Consider the following 17149-nt stretch of genomic DNA (forward strand, 5'->3'; position numbering starts at 1 on the left):
AGACATCTGAGAGCAGTGATTCTGCAAGTCTCCTGCCCCTGCTATGAATTGCCCATTATTCAGCATCACTCAAAGATTCCAGGGCCACCAAAAATACGAGAGAGGAACCCAAATAGCTGTGTCCCTCACAGATACTGTCAGGGTTAGGTATTTTATCAGTCTCCCAGGCTGCAGCACTGCTCAATAGGTGCAAAATATTGTGGAGAAGTATTGAAGAGGCACATAGAATACATTTGTGATGTCCACAAATGAACCAGGCACATCTCCCCAGCCTGTGGGAGATGAAGGGAGGAGAAGAACTGAGGAGAACGGGTGCTGCCCACAACCCCAGCACATGCTAGCCCAAGCAGTTCCTGCTCTGCTCTGGGAGTGAAGCCCAAACCACCCACAGCAGCACTACCATGGGGATGGGGCTCTGGTCAGCCCTTGCATCCACCCCATCCCCCAAGGGAGAGCTCCCATTTGGACACATCCCCAGGAATGGGCTGCACAGTGGGGCCCAGTGCTCATGAACCCACCCTAGAGTGATTATTCCACCTTTCCCAGTGTGCCCAGCAGCAGTTGGGCTCCTCTACATAACCTGAGGGCAGCAGCACCAGCTCCCCCTGTGCCCCAGCTCAGCTGCCCTTCCAGCCTGGACATCTCTGTGCAAACAGCTGTGCAAAGCCAAAGAGCTGGCAGCACTGGAAGCAGCCGAAGCAGATCTTAGAGAAGGTCCAGAGCTTGGCTGGAGCCTTCACACCATCAGTGTGACACCAGAGAGCTCCACACTGATGGAGCCTGGTCAGGAGAGCACAGGGCAGCGTGTGGGTGTCTCACCAGGCACATCCCATCTCCAGTTTGTAGGCTGGGAGCAATCAAAGCCCCATGTAGACTGTTCCTCTCGGAGTGTGCCCCCAGTCCCTGCCCCGCGTGGTCCCCGCGGCTCCTCCCGGCCGGGGAAGGAGCTCCCTCCCCGCGGAGCCCGCAGGAAGCCCGGGGGTATTTATAGTGCTCCGAGAGCTTCTTGCACAAACTCAGGGGAAAACCTCCCCCAGAGCTGCGCTGGGACATGTTCTCAGCACCCTGCTGGGCCCTGGGGAGGAGGTTACAGGACCATGCCCAACATACAGACAGGATGAGGAGCCTTTCCAGGACTATTTCTGCTCCTCTCTGCTGTCTCCTCCTCACATGTCCCTTCCATCTCCCACCATCTGACTTGTGTTCCTCCCTCCTCCATCTTCCTCTTCCCTTCCCTTCATGCTCTGTGAGATCAGAGTGAGCTGCTCCCGCCTGGCCAGGTGCACTGGAGCAAGGAAAGTAACCCCCAAAACACAGAGGACTCTGCTGCACAGGAGGGGAGAACAAACCTGCTGCCCTGGACTGTGGGGAGAGAAGTAGAAGAGTCAGAGCAATTCAACAATGAATGGCAACATGTATTCATCTCTCTGGGACACAGGGAAGCTGCAGAGAGGGCAAAGACCCCTTCTACCAGGAATTTCAAGATGTTGGAGTTCAAATTCCATCTCAACCGACATAAAATACATGGAAGCAAAACTTTGCATTCACTGTTCTTGAGAATTCCAGGTCTGGAATTCCAAGCTGAGGTCATTTTCTGCTATCACAAAAGGCAGGAAAATATTGAGATTTCAAAATATCCTCTTCAAAAGGAAACCTGGAAGTGTTTCACTCTGAAAGAGCTCTGAAACAGGTTCAATTACAACTCTGAACTTTTCTTTCCTGAATGAATTCTGATTCATCTGGCCCAGTTCCATGATTTCTTGGTAGGTTTGTATAAGCTGAGGTAATACCAGTTCCAGGAAATTTTTCCCAGCCAGTTCTGGCCCTAACATGAGTCCACTTCCAAGCCCAGCAGTGTTAACTTCCAGTTCATTCCCATCTGACCTGGGGGCATCCCCACCCTTCGCTGTGTCCTGCAATCAAGACACAGTGGGTGATGCCCTTCCTGGCACCTCACCCCAAATGACCCCACCAGTGCTTCTTCCCCCATTTCTCTCAGTCCTGCTGCTGGCCAAGTGTGCCCAGCAAAGCTCTCCTGTGGATGGGAGAGGCCCACAGCCAGGATTACCCCCCTTCCATCCCAGAGGGATGCAGAGGCACACAGAGCCCATCCTGGATGTGCTGGGAGAGCCCCTGGAGGAGCTGAGCTGTTGCATCCTGCCCAAGGCTGTCCCTCACAGATAAAGCTGCAAGCCTGAGGTGACCCACTCGTGGCTGGTTGTGCTCAGTCTGTGTCTAGAAGGGCAGTTGTTACCTAAAAATCATGTCAGGGAGCCAGTGCTGCCTCAGGCACAGGAAAGCAGAGCCTTTGCTACATCACCCAGCTGAGCAGATAAACCACTTATTCCTTGTTCCTCCTCCATGAACGTGGAATTGGCTCTCCCAGCTGAGCTGGAATGGTCAGCATGGGCTGGGTCCACCAGAGCCACGGGCCTTGCTGTGCCACTGAGCTGTTCCACCTGGATCATACCTGTTCTGGGGACAGGCAGGCCCTCATGTTTAACAAACCTGCTGTGTGTGAAAACTTTTTCCACCAGAAAAGTGCTCTTTGCCCCCTCCTCCTGTGTCCCAGCTCTGCAGCAGCACAGCTTAAGGAGAGAGAGCAGAGAGAGCTCCATGAACATCAGCACCAGCATCACTGAGCAGCTGTGCTGGCCCAAGGCTGGAGTTTACCTTCCAGAAATGATGTCTAAAGCCTGTGTGCAATGGGGGAAATGTTTACTTTAAGGTCATTATCTACACTGTAGGGCTTTCAAACAGTGCTCAGTGCAGAGCAGAAGAAAAAACAGGACAAGATTCCATCTTCCTATTCCAGGGTAGGAACAATTCCCAAGAATTCAGCAGGATTGAGTGGACAAGGCACTCAGTAGCAGTCTCTGCATGCAGCTGTCATGACTGTGCTGGTGTAAGAGTTGTCCCAGCTTACTTGTCCCAGCTCTCATGGCCCCACTGACACCACTTGCTCCCTCCCAAATACCAAGGTGGCACGTCCATACCCTGCAGAGGCCAACCAAGCCTTGCTTTGAGGGATTAACATTCACCCCATGTTTCTCCATCGACACCCCCAGTGCAGCTGCCTCCTGGCAGAGAGTGAGCTCAGCCTCTCTGCCCGTGGCCACAGCGGTGCTCATGACCCTCCCACAGGCATTTTGGAGGGGCCACAGAGCTGATTTCGGGTGTCAGATCATTAGAGCACTGTTTCTGAGGATGCCAGACCTGTAGCAGTGCTGCTGGCTCAGGAGGGAATCCCAGCAGCCTCCCATGCTCAGGTGAGATCAGACCACACTCAAAGCCCACCAGGACAGGCCCAGGGAGTTGCATTTCTGGAGGGCTGCAATCTTCAACCTTGTTCACATGCAGTCTTTCTTTGCACTGAAACCACAGCTGGTTACAGGCCACGTGGCTGGAAAGGAAACCCATTCACAGGATCACCAAAGATGGGAGAGAAACAAAACCCAACGCAGTTGCTTTTTTGAGCAGGAAAGGAATCAGGAACAAAAAGCCAGTGCAACCTGAGTGGCAGCCAAGTGCAGGGTCAGTAAAGGCTCAGCTCTTTCCTAGCACGTGGAGGGCAGTGGGAAGAGGCACAGCCCCAGTCCTCAGCTCTGCAAGGAGACCTGCTCCCTCCTCTGCACCAGCAGCTCCTTCACACAACCACCAACACTTCCATCGCTGCTGTGTCCCTGCAAGGCAAGACACTTTCTATTCCCACTCACACCTTGAATCCTGGAGTCAGTTTTGGACCCCTCATGACAAGACAGACCCTGAGGGGCTGGAGAGTGTGCAGGGAAGGGAACGGAGCTGGGAAGGGGCTGGAGCAGGAGGAGCAGCTGAGGGAGCTGGGGGGGCTCAGCCTGGAGAAAAGGAGGCTCAGGGGGGACCTTCTGGCTCTGCAATCCCTGACAGGAGGGGGGAGCCGGGGGGAGTTGATCTCTTCTGCCATGTCTCAATTGAAAGGACAAGAGCAAATGGCCTTAAGTTGCTCCAGGGGAGCTTCAGATTAGATAATAGAAAATAAATTGTACTGAAAGAGGAGTCAGGCATTGAAATAAGTTCCAGGAAGGCAGTGGAGTCACCGTCTCTGGATGTGTTCAAGAGGAGTCTGGATGTGGCATCTGGGGATGTGGTTTAGGGGTGATTGTGGTGGTGCTGTGTTGACAGTTGGACTTGAAGGTCCTTCCAGCCTCGGTGATTCTGTGATATTGCAGGATGCTGGGTCCTCAGGAGGATCAAGGTAAATGCTCAGCACTGGGGCATCTCATCTTAAAATATGCAGCTGCCCAGCTCCTGACACCACTGCCTCAGTTCACAGGGGCACTTACTGTGACAAGGAGTCAGGTGCTCAGTGACACACCCTCAGCAGCCATGGATATGGGACAACTGGACAAACTTCTGCAGGGACCAAGCATGTTCAGGTCTGAGCCCCCAGATCTGAGCTGTCTGCTCAGCTGAGGGCTTCCTCCTCAGTCTCTCTGGGTGGTCATTCACAGTGGCCATTCCTCTCCTGCAGCACCCCTGCCTCTGACAGCATCACTGCAGGAAGCCCTGAGGCTTGTGCTGCTTCAGAGAAAGGAGGTGGCAGATGATTAATTCTATCTGCACTTTCTCCACTTGTACCATTCCACCCCATTCCATCCTATCCCATCCCGCCACATCTCACCTGTGGTATCAGGGGCACCAACACAACAGGAAACCAAGAAGGACTTACATTAAATAGCATTTTACTTTAGAGGCACAATACATGCAATGTATGTAAAATCTGTGCTGCAGCTCCGTATTCAGGACTTTTTTTTGGATTAGCAGAACTTGTCATCATGGCTGCAATGAGCTGACAGTTCCAAAATACCAGCAGGGAACATGGGAAAGGCTTTTGCTGTGACAGAACTCAAACTGGCATGGATTTTGCCATTTTTCTGGTGTCATTCCTCAAAGCTGAGCCCACGGGGACTGTCAACAAACACACCACACACCCTCCTTTAGCCTGCTGCCCCTCTCTCAGTGCATATTTTCCACGGCCTCAGATTCTCCTGGCAGAGTGCTGAGACGATCTGCCTCTGCCTGTAAACCATTCTCTCTCCATCCTCTCTGGGAAAGGCCCGAGCTGAGGCTGCACCTCGGAGATAACTGCTAACACAGGAATATTTGCACAGGTCTCTCTGCTGGAGCCAGGCCAAGTTGCCTGTGGTTTGTGGCCAGCAATAACAAACGTTAGAGCAGAAGACAGCATTTGTTTAACTGCTTGTTCTGTCAATACTGCAGCTTGCAAAAGCCCAGAGGTTGCATGGCCAGAGCTGGCGACACGTCGGAAACCGTCGGCTCTTGCACCAAGAGCAGGGGCTGTTTCCCTGCGGGGTGGGACTCTGCCAGGCTCCACTGCTCTGGAGACCAGGGGGTGTGAGGGTGGGTGAGGGTGTGCCTGTGCTCCAGAACCTCTACGCTCTGAGCTTGGAAGTCTCCAGCGTGAGGCTGAGCCCTGCCCTGCCTGGCTCTGACCACGCCTGCAGAAAAAGCCTCTGGGCTCCAGGTCTTGCCCTGTGGCAACCCAAATCTCCATCTGTGGGATGGCCAGCGAGCCAGGCAGCTCCTATCAAGGTGCAGCAGTGGGAAGCCCTGGAAGCAACAACCACCAAGATACGCTGGCCTTCTCAAAATGCAAATAATGACAGGTCTCAGGCAGCACAGCTCTCTGCACAGGCTTCTTCTCAGCCCTCAAGGAAGCTCCTTCAGGATGCTCCACATGGCATCAAGCAGCTTGGTGTTGGTCCTCTCTTGGCCTAAACAGTAAAACTACAGATGAGCTGCTCCACTCTGCACACTCAGCAGGCTCTGGCACAGGAGATCCTTTTTTTTTGACCACTGGATCTCACAGAATGGACGTGGCATCACCTGGAGACAAAAAGCGACTTTGGGTGAAGACAGGCCTGTCCTCCAGCTCCAACATTGTCCTACTTTAAAGTTCTTACAAGCTGAAGAGCTGTCTCCAGGTAGGAAGATCTTCCTTGAGTCTCATGTGAATCCTCCTTCCTGCCACTGGGCACCGTGATCATGGCAGAAAGACCCATCCTCCACCTTCCCAGCAGTCCCCTGGGGATTTGAAGACTGTTCTTCTGCCTTCTTCTGCTGTCCCTTCTCCAGGGTAAACACCTCCAGCTGCCAGGGCCCTACTGGCTATTGCTAGACTTAAAACATTCCCCAGTAGATCTTTCCTGAAGTGCTGGGGCTTCAGGAATTCCATCCCCAAAGGGTTCCCCATTCACACCCATCCCATCAGATCTGCTCCATTGTGCCAGGACCACATTGAGACAAAAACCACCACACATGTTTGTGGGATTGCAGCACTGGCTCAGCTCCCCCTGTTCGAGGCAGGTTCATATCCCAGAGCAGGGTAGAATCAATAACCAGAAGTCCCAGCACAGGGTTGACCCTCTGTCCACAGTGTGAACTCTAAGAAAACCTCCAGCAGACAGCCCTGTATTCATTTCAGCTCCTGCTTCTTGCTGATGTTTTCTCAGCATCTGGCCGCAATATAGTGCCAGGTGGGGCATTATCCAGTGGTATCAGGACATAGCCTAAAGCCCTGGAATGGCACAGGTTGCAAAATCAGAGAGAATCAGAAGTGGTGTGTTTTCTGGAGCAGCAGGTCTAGCAGGTAGCTGTGTCTGTAGGCTCCTGCCCGAATGCAGGCAGGTTCTCTGGTGGAGCTTGGGAGTTCAAGAAGTGTTTGGACAATGCTCTCTGGTACAGAGCATGACTCTTGGGGTGTCCTGTGCAGTGTCAAGAGCTGGACTCAATGATCCTTGTGGGTCCCTTCCAGCTCAGGAGATTCTGTGATTCTTTGATTCCAGGAGGAGGTACACACAGTGTACCTGGCACACACCCTGTCCCTGCAGAGCACTTCCACCGCCTCCTTTGCAGCCCAATCCCACTTTCCTCTGTGAGAAAAGCTTCAGGTTTCTTTCTGTAGTGGCTTGAGTTTGCTGTGAACCAGAATTGAAGTGTTGAGCTGGAAAAGCTCCAGTTTCATTGCTCCTCAGAATAGCAGCTCTATTTCCTAAGCCTTATTTATAAACTGCTGCTGTTTGGGGTTTTTATGACAAAGATAGTGTGTTCAGGAAATCAGCAGTGGCTTCTGTTATCTGGAGCACAGCCACACAAGAGAGGGAAAAGGGTGTCACACTCCAGGAGCCTGTTCGTGGAAAGTAGCATCTCAGTGCTCTGCCCCTTGAGAGCCAGACATTTATAACCCCTCACATATTCTCTTCCTGCTCCTTGCTGTCACCAGCTCCAAAACTTGCTTGTACTTTTTCACTCCACAAAAGGCCCAGCAGGGCAAGGCTGGCTCTCTCCCCTCCCTCCTTTTCCACGTGTACCTCACATATTGCACGGACCAAACACCAGGGGTTGCAGCAGCTCGTGTTGTCTCCGGTGGCCCTTCCTTCCTACTGGTGTGCTTTGTCCCGGCCTTGGGGGTTCCCCCATCGACCCAGACATGCCTCACCTTCCCCTCCCAAGGCACAGCCCAGGTCCACACGACCCCTGACGTGCCCCACACTCCTGGGGCAGCTGAGCCAGAGCAGAGGATCCCGTGAGGGGCGGTGGGTGGGTGGGTGGCACACAGGGTGGGCAGACCCAGAGTAAGTTCATGGGCACCCACAGTAGGTCCAGCTCCCTAGTGCAGACTGCAAGTATATCAGTGAGACAGAGCTGTGAGCAGCAGAACCCTGCAAGGCATCCCCACAACAGGAGAAGTTGCTTGGAAGCTCAAGGAGCTCTCAGAGGAGCAGCGCCCAGAAACTGCTGCACAAACTGCAGTACAGCACAGATGGGTAGTTACTGGAGCAGGTCCAGTGCAGGGCCAAAAAATGAAGGGATTGGAGCATCTTCTACATGAGGAGAGGCTGAGAGAGCTGGGACCCTTCATGTCCAAGAGATGGTCATTCCCTGCAGCACAGAGCTGATGAGGACCCTCTGACCCAGGAAGAGGAGCCCACAGAAGCAAAGGGCAGGGCAGGGATGCCAGAGCAAGGCTGGTTGAGCTGGGAGACTCCAGGGCTCACAACAGGCTATCTCTGCAGAGGCCACCTGTGAGACCTGTGCTCCCAGTCCTGTGGTGACAGCGAGCGTGGGCAGCCCCTGTGAGCAGTGCAGACCTTTGCAGGGGTCTGAAGGTTTGGATCAACTTTGCTCTAACACAGTGCTCTGGCCAGAGCCCTCCAGGGTGCAGCCACAGACTTTACCACATCCCAGGTACAGTGTCTTAAGGCAACTGCTCTGGGGACAACAGCTGAGTGGGGGTTTGTTGCCAGCCCAGCCTTGAGAGAGCAGCAAGTGCACTCAGCTACCAGAAAAGCTACCTGTGTGTGGACCCCCTCCCCTGCATTGTCCTCTCCTTCTCCTGCCATCATCTGGTCCACAACACACCCAAAGCTCAGGGACCCAAATGCTGCACAGACCAGTCCAAAACATGGGCAAGAGCTGCCACATTCCTGAGCAGTGACACTGGGGCACCCAGTCACAAGCTGGAAAGCATTCCCCTGTGGCCATAAAGCACAGACTATGGAATGCATGCCAGGACTAGGTGAACTCATGGAATACCTGCATCTCCCATGTTGTCTCCAGTGAATGGTGATCATTCCAGGAGTGCCTGCGAGGTTTGTGTGCTAAGAGTGTCACCTGCTACCACACCTTGAGAAGGAAACTCCATACCCACTAGCACCAGCTATGCCAACAGCACCATCCCTGAAGCCCTGGCAGGAGGGACACAATGCAGGGCAAGGAGCTTCAAAGCTTTCACAAGCCCCCAGCGTGGCTGTGGCAGCAGGAGGAGGGTTTCTCTCCCTGCCTGGCACTCCTCTGCTTTCACCAGCTTGTCCCTTACACGACAGATGCCTTCAGCAGTCAGTGTTCCCTAAAAGGGCAATTGAGTTTTAATCCCGACAATGGCAGCAGCAACATGAGCTGTTTTCCTAACACCACATATGCCAATAGCTCCCATGGATTTCAGTGGATACTGGCCAGGAACGTGCATTTTCCAATAGCACATATTTTCAGGTTGCTCCCAAGAAATGAATAAGTCACTTAAGCATTCAGACCATTTTCTTCATGCAAAAAGGAAACCTGTCCACATGACAGTTGGCCTTCCTCTGGCCACAAGCCCCCCTGCTTTGGCTGACCTCCATATCCACTGCACCAGGCCAGCAGTTCTGCTTGAGCCCAGTGCCACTCCAGTGACAGGACAAGATGCCTGAAGCCCAGGCAGGCAGCAGCAGGAGGGCTGCTCAGGGAGATAGGCACAGCTACGCTTCTCTCACCACAAACACCAGCAGATGTTTTCTTCTTTATTTCTAAAATCAGGAGGAGGTCCTGCTCCCTGTCAGCTTTTACCAAGATAAAAAGGAGAATGGATGACGCAAGAGAAAACTGGTTCTTTATTTCTTCAAAATGAAACAAACATTTTCATGCATAAGTTTTGCCATTAAACAAAAAAATACCTATTGGTGAAATCCCTGGTTTAGCTGGCAGTTTTTCCGCTGAGGCTTGGCCTGAGAAGAAATGTCCTGTCCAGCTCCTGAAAGAAGTTGTCGCAGATGGAGGAAACAGCAACATACCCACACAAATATCTTCTCCCCAGCACTATCTGAAGCCTCCTGAGGTGCTTCAGGTTCTATCAAGGGCCCTCACTGTTGCCAGCTCTGATGCCAGCTCCTTCCCTTCTTTATATAACCAGCAGTTTCTCACACAGCAGTGACTCACAGCTCTGTCCTGTCCTATCCCAACCCACTGAAGACTCAGGGAACGTCATCAGCCCAAAACCTAAGCCAAGGGCCAGCAGAGTTCACCAGAGGCTGCAGGAGGAGACCAACTGGAGGACAAAACCTGGGGGCTTGTCTCCCAAAGCCCAGTGAAGGGTTTAGAGGGGAAGCCATACAAGGAGCACTGAGATCACCTGGCTTGTCCAGCTGGAGCAGAGCAGACTGAGGGCAGAGCTCAGCGGGGACTGCAGCTTCTCCCGAGGGGCAGCTCCGATCTCTGCTCTGGGGGAGCAGGGACAGCCCCCAGGGAATGGCTGGAGCTGTGTCAGGGCAGGCTCAGGGTGGATCTCAGGGAAAGGTTCTTCCCCCACAGGCTGGTTGGGCACTGAACAGGCTCCCCAGGGCAGTGGGCACAGCCCCAAGGCTGCCAGAGCTCCAGAAGGGTTTGGACAGCGCTCTCAGGCTCATGGTGGGATTGCTGGGGCATCCTGTGCAGGAACAGGAGTTGGACTGGATGATTCTCGTGGGTCCCTTCCAGCTCAGGAAGGTTCTGTGGTTCTGTGAAGCCCCCTCAGCTGTGAGCTCAGCCCACAGCCACACATCCCTCCGTGCACAAAACACACCTGTGAGAGCCCGAAGGTCTCCTCTGGCAGCCAAGCTGCTCTGTGCTGTGCTGTGCTGCTCTGTGCTGTGCTGTGCTGTTCTGTGCTGTGCTGTGCTGTGCTGCTCTGTGCTGTGCTGCTCTGTGCTGTGCTGTGCTGCTCTGTGCTGTGCTGCTCTGTGCTGTGCTGTGCTGTGCTGTGCTGTGCTGCTCTGTGCTGTGCTGTGCTGTGCTGCTCTGTGCTGTGCTGTGCTGCTCTGTGCTGTGCTGTGCTGCTCTGCCCCAGCTTTAGAGGAGCTGGGGGGAGGGCAGGTCCCCAGGCAGGACCAGGGCTGTTCCCAGGGGCACAGACCAAGAGGAGCAGCTCCTGCTGCAGGTAGCACAGGACTGGCACAGCTTCACGTGGCCACAGCAGAGTCCAAATCTGGCCACTGCAGAGCTGAGGTCCAGCCACCCAAACAGGCCCTGCACGCGAGGCACACTCCACACTCTGTCATGCCAATCATGTGACAACACCACCATTTGTTTTCAGGAATACTGAGCCAGTGAATAACAAAAATAGGAACCTGACAAACAGGTCCCAGTGACCTGGATCCCAGGCAGCTCTCCCAGGACAAAACTTTCAGTTGCCCTGAGTCACCCGCCCTGTTCCTCCCATGGCCACGCGAACCAGAGCTGCCAGCACCTAGCCCATCCACAAGCTCCCATCTTCCCAGGGCTTTGCAGAGGCCCTGCTCAACACCTGGACTGATTAGGAAGTGGAAAAGCACACGGGCATCCTAATGCAATCAGGGAAGTGAGAGGGGCAGGAGCAAGGCTGGAGAAGCACTGTCATAGCCATGAGGGTCTGGAAATACCAGGAAGAATTTCATTGCTACATCAACCCTGGGAAAACAACCACTGGCATCTGAAAAGGAGGTTGCATAACATGAAGGAAAGAAAAGGCAGATAAACAGCAACAGCTATTCCTGATGATAATGAAAATACACCCCACTACATCCCCCTCAAAGACTCACCACCGTGGCCCTGACTACCCCAAGCTCCAAATGCAAAGAAGTTGAATGAGGCAACAGCACACCAGAGAAACCGCCACAGCTAATCTGCCTCAGGACAGCAGCAATGCAGGCGCCTGGAGATAAGAAGAAATAACCCCAAACCTCTCTGGCTCCCTGCCCCAGAGGATGCTGGGTCTCACAGCACCAGCATTTGGGCGGGACAGCCCCACTGCTGTCCATCTCCACTGATCCCACTGCCACACACCAGGCCCTGGGAGGAACGGGCAGAGGGACAGGGCATGATGGGGCACACAAAGAAGAGGTAGCCTTGACCCATGATAGTACAGGACCCAGGAGGCTCCTCACCAGAGAAACCACAGCCCTGCTCTGTCCATCTGTGCCTCAAATCCAGCCTGAGGGAAATCACAATGACCAGGACATCCAGAGTGGCCACGCAGGGAGAACTATCAGCCTGGGCAGCGATGTGAGCCAGGCCTTGGGCAAAGCAGTTTGTCACCCTGAAGCAGACCCATGGGTCGCTCATATGAGAGGGGATGACTCCTTGGCTTGTCTTTGGCAGGGACAGGACACTGCGGGACCTGGACAGGACAGTCACAGGACTGATGGGACTGTGTAAGAACAGAGCCCTGTGACTTGGCGTGTGGACCATCCCCTGGACACCAGAGCCAGCTGGTTCACAGCCTGTGGCCCACAAACACCCCACAGAAACCCGAAAAACTCCCAAATGGAGAGAAAGGATAGAAATGGAAACACCAACAGAACACCAGCAAGGCTGAGCAGGCTGGTGGCCCAGCTGCGGCCCAGCAGCAGGACAGGGTCAGTGCCCAGGATTCCTTGGCTGTGGCAAACCAAAGGGCTGTGCTGGGGAGGGGTGTCAGCACGGGGAGGAGGGGAGTGGTGCCACGTGCAGCTGGGGCAGGAGTGGTGACGCGCGTGGCCCCGCAGCCGCAGAGGCTGTGCCGGCAGACCGGTCTGGCAGGCTGCCTGCCCCTGCTGCGGGCCAGGCTCAGCCTGCACAGCCATGGCCCAGGGCTGGGAGGTGCTTGGGCTGCCAGCCCTCTCCAAAGCAGGACTGATTTTCTGTTGCCAGACCCCACGGGGAGGTCCCTGGGAGCTCGTGGGATCGCTGGGCAGGGTGGGGACAGGCAGCAGGGGGGGCTGGGGGTCAGGTACCACACCAGCCATGCTGGGGTTGGTTCTGCAGCAGGACTAGAAGCCCTTTAGCCCTCTGAGGCCGAAATGCAGCCCACACCAGCCATGGTAGAGACCTAAACCAAAGTAGGTGCCGTGGCACAAGTGCTGCAGAGAGAGAGCCAGGATGCTGAGCAGGGCCTCGCCGAGTGCCCACTCCGCTCTGCAGGGCATCAGCAAGGACAGCCCAGACCCCACTGCCCCTCCTGCTCCCTGCCAGCATCCTGGCCCCAGCCCACAAGGACATCCAGGGAAGCAGGAGGCGGTGCTGGGCTCGCTCTGGCCGCTCTGCCCAAGAGCAGGAACCAGGAGCAGCAGCGGAGCAGGAAGCAGGCCCAGAGGAAAGCAAACAAGAGCAAACAGTTGAGGAAGCTCGTGTCTCATTCATGTGTGTCTCAGCCAAAGTCCAAAGCAGGAGGTGCTTGCAAAGGACAGTGGAAAAATTCCAGTGATGTTATCTGCCCCCACAAAGCAAGATTAGCCCAGAGGGAAAAAAAAAAAAAAAAAGAAGTTGTTTACAAGCGGGGCAAGCCAAGCTCTGGGCATGGGGGTCAACTGTGCCTCTTGCTCTGGAGGAAGCACCAACCCCTCCATGCTCTGGCCTCAATCACCTTTGCACTCTTCAGTGGCCTCTGGCAGGTGAGATGTTGCCAAAGGGCACAAGAAGCCGTGCATCCCACAGGGCGGGTGCGAGGAGCTTGCACAGCCACCAGCTGCACACTTGGCAGGTCCCCACAGAGCTGAAAGGGGGCACAGCCTTCCCTTCCTTGGCATCTTTGCTCCCAAATCCCAGCAGGGTTAATGACAAGCGCGGTTTCCCCAAAGCTGGCCACCAGCTGCAGATCAGTCCCTGCACCCAGCGGGGCCATCAGGACCCTTTGCCCCCTCCCACGGGCTGTTTGCACCGCTGGTTGTGTCTGACACCTCCTACCTTTTATGAAGTGCTTCCATCTAAATGCAGATGAGGAATCACTATGCCCCTCCTGGGCTCGTTGCTTTTCCTCCTTAATCTTTGGGGTTTTTTAATCTTAAGGAAAAATCTTTCCTGCTGTACATCCAGAGAACTGGTCTCAGTGACACCCACACTCACCCCGCCTCTCTCCTGAGCACCTGTCAAGGAAGCACGAGCCTGTCCCTGCCTCACATGTGCTGAGGGAAGGTACAACACCATGGCTACAGGCAAAGTCCTTCCCTGTAAATCACCTGTGGGATGACAACTCCACAGACCCATCACCAGGCGAGCAGTGTCTGGAGCACCTTCCCAGGAGACACTGCCCTGTCCTGCTCTCAGCAGCCCCCGGGGAGCTCAGAGCCACCCCACCTCCCTGCTGGGCCACACTGGCACCCTCAGCCCTGATGACACCACAGATTTTTCACATCCTGCCCAGTGAATGGTGCTTGTCACCTCAATTATCCACAGCAGACCCATCTGAGGACAAGAAATGGGTTTGGTAACAGGTGTCTGAAATAATTTGCTGTTGGCCAGTCCTCTTTGTCAGACATCCATAAGCGTAAATCTGCATCAAGAAGCTCAATACTTAATTTAACTTATAAGTCTTGGCTTGTTAACATACTTGGTTAAAGCCAGACTGGAGAAACTCCATTGGAATTTGCTCCTGCCTCAGTATTTATAGCACCATGGCCTCTGCTGGACTTCTCAGCTTCAGAGTCGAAGTTTGCAAACCACTGTGATCACCCTTAAACAAAAAATGAAAGTGCATTGCACCCCTTCTCATCTCCTGGTTGCCAATAAATGAGTCTGCTGGGAAAGCATTAGTTGTGCAGCAGAGACTCCCTAAGATCCTTTGAGATCTGGTATAGGGACCTCCAGCAGCTGATGGTGAATATTTGATTAAAATTGATGTCCCAACATAGTCAAACATTAGGCAGGAAAACTTTCAACCCCTTGGCAGTGCAGGGAGAGGCAGCAGACATGTGCCCTCAGCCAGGCCTTGAGGGAATCAGACCGTGGCAACCCTTGCACCAGAAAGGGAAAAGCAGGCACTGTGGGGTGGGCAGGGTGGGCTCTGGGCCACTCCAAGTGCAGTCTGTTGAGCCACCCTGTGCCTGGCTCCTGGCCACTCTTTCTCCCCAGGAGCCTGAACCACCAGGGAGGAGCTGACTGTGGGCTGGTGAGCTCCTCGAGCAGCTGCAGCCCCTCCCCACCACCACCTTCCTCAGGGAGCCCTCCTTCTCTTCCTTTTCCAAGTGCCCAAAATGTGGGTGCCACCTTTGCATAATGGGGACTGATCAAATGAGGACAGAAAGCTGATGGAGAAGCAGCTGATTGCTGCCACAAACAACTGCCTGGTGTTTAACAGCTGATCCGCCTGAGGACTGAGTGCCACTGGTATTTTCCACCCTTCAGTGAATAGTGGTGCTTTAGTGATCCAGATCTGGACTCGTCCAACCCAAGATCTTCCCAAACGCCACAGCCCACAGCTGCTGGGCCCATGGGAGTTACTGCAAGCCATCAGCATGCAAGAGGAGCAGCTCCCCTGGAGCCTGGCATCTCCTGGAAGAACAATACTTCAGGAATACTTTGTGATGCAGCTGAGAGCTGCAGGGAGTTTAAACTGATGTGGAGGTGAGTTATGCACATAAGCCCATGGTGAGACCCAGGTACAGCAATGTCAGACAGTGATACTTGATCTTAGTCCAGGTCACACCTCTATAGATTTCCAGCCTCCCTTTGAGCATTTCTACTCTCTGTGTTTCTCCCTTAGTGCACATGGGGATTGCAGAGGGGGTTCTGCTGGACATCTGTCCTTCAAAGTCAAGCTTTTCCCTTAACCTGGTATTTCAAATTGCTTTAGCATTTATCTGCACACCTCAATTGCTTTGAAACTTTCAGGAGCTCTGTAGGGCCAAGCATGGAGTGAGCATCCAGGAGTCTTTGAATCATGGGGGGCCTCAGATCCTTCCATTTACACCCAAATTAATATCTCACATCACTACTCAAATTCTATGATCTCCATGCAAGGTACCTCACACCCTACAGCAGTGGGTGGGTTGTAAACTGAAATGCATAGTGAGAATCATTTGGTCATAGGTAATTCCCCAAAAAATCCTCAGCCCACTCTCCATGAATCAGTACCTCTTGTATTCTACAAGGCTTTTTGTAAAAATGTTCTTTTCTTTTTCCTCCCCCCAGAACTAAGGACCTCAGAAAAAAAAAAAAAAGATCTTGGACTGAAATCAGCAACTGGAATTAGCAAGAATCAGTTCTGATACACGGAAAACCTTGCAAGACAAAAATCTTCGCACCTCTGCTTACAGAAAGCACGTGCCTGTGCCACCTCTCATTCCTGGGGGATCTGGGGACAGGATTTTACCACCAGAATACCACTGGAGTCGTGCAGATGATGTGTGACAATCAGGGATCAAGTGTGAGGAGGGCACATTTCACATAAACAAAGCCACAGGTAACACAGAGCTGGGCAAGGTCTGCAATGTGCTGCTGGTCAGATCCCTGCACTGCTGCCCACCCACATGGATTGACCCGGGGTGCTGCCACATCCCCAGCCGTGCCAAGCCAAACTGGTGCCACTGGAGCCACAATCTTTTGCATTTATCTAATTCCCAGCATGGGTAATCCACCCCTGATAACATAGGGCTGATGACACCAGCACAGCCAGCCTGGGGAAGTCCCATGTCAGGAAGCTGTGAATGACACACTGCTGGGGTGACTTCAGTCAGGGCTGACTGACCAGCGTCCCCAGGGCTGGATCTGGCAGTTTATCTGCTTTCCCAGAAAGGCCAGTGTGTCTGTGGGCTGATGACACATGGCAGGGCAGAGGGGAGAGACACAGACCTGGGGTTAGATGGGTGACACACAGTGCCTGTACATACAGCTGCAGCTGTTTGGGTCTTCAGTCCCCAAGACCTCAGCAGGACAAGGACCCACTGCTTGTTCTGGGCCAAAAGGACTGGTGAAAAGAGGTGCTACCAGAACTGGTCAGCCCTTTCCCAGCTCTGCCCCCAGCCACTGGCTGGATGGTGTGAAATGCAGCAGCCCAGTCTACACTGATCCCTGTAAAATAAAATATTACTGGTTCAAGAACAGGAGCCCTCACAACACAGAGCACGGGAAGATGGAACACACATGGCAAACATGGGGGCTGTGGATCTGTGGCCCTCTGCCCACTGCAGTGCCTCCCATCCTCCTACCCCCCTGTCCCTCTCAAACACCCCAGGTTATGCAGGGGAAATATCTAGGGACAATGGCACAAGCTGGATGAGAGAGCTGATCCCAGCCAGCATAGCTCTATTTCTGGTCAAACTATTTTCAGACTGGATGAGTTGCTGATCTGGCTTACCCTTCCCAAAGGAGATGGGGCATGAGTGAGGGCAGAGGTAGAGTGGACCTTCACACTTGTGTTCAGCAAGAGTGCTCTCTCATCTGCTGATTTGTTTCCAAAAAGAGGGGCCGTTTACCACCTTTGGGGTCTTCTGTAATGCAAATGGCTGTGGGCAGCCCTTTCCCATCTGTTACTCCTGTCCAAGAATTTCTGCTCCTGACCAGGTCTTGCAGGACACACCACACCTCTGCTGCAAGTGAGAGATGTTTTCATGGCTGGATGACTCCG

Source organism: Empidonax traillii, unplaced genomic scaffold (assembly GCF_003031625.1).
Source record: "Empidonax traillii isolate 1590-97213 ecotype Southwest subspecies unplaced genomic scaffold, ASM303162v1 scaffold341:size590984, whole genome shotgun sequence".
Taxonomy (NCBI): domain Eukaryota; kingdom Metazoa; phylum Chordata; class Aves; order Passeriformes; family Tyrannidae; genus Empidonax; species Empidonax traillii.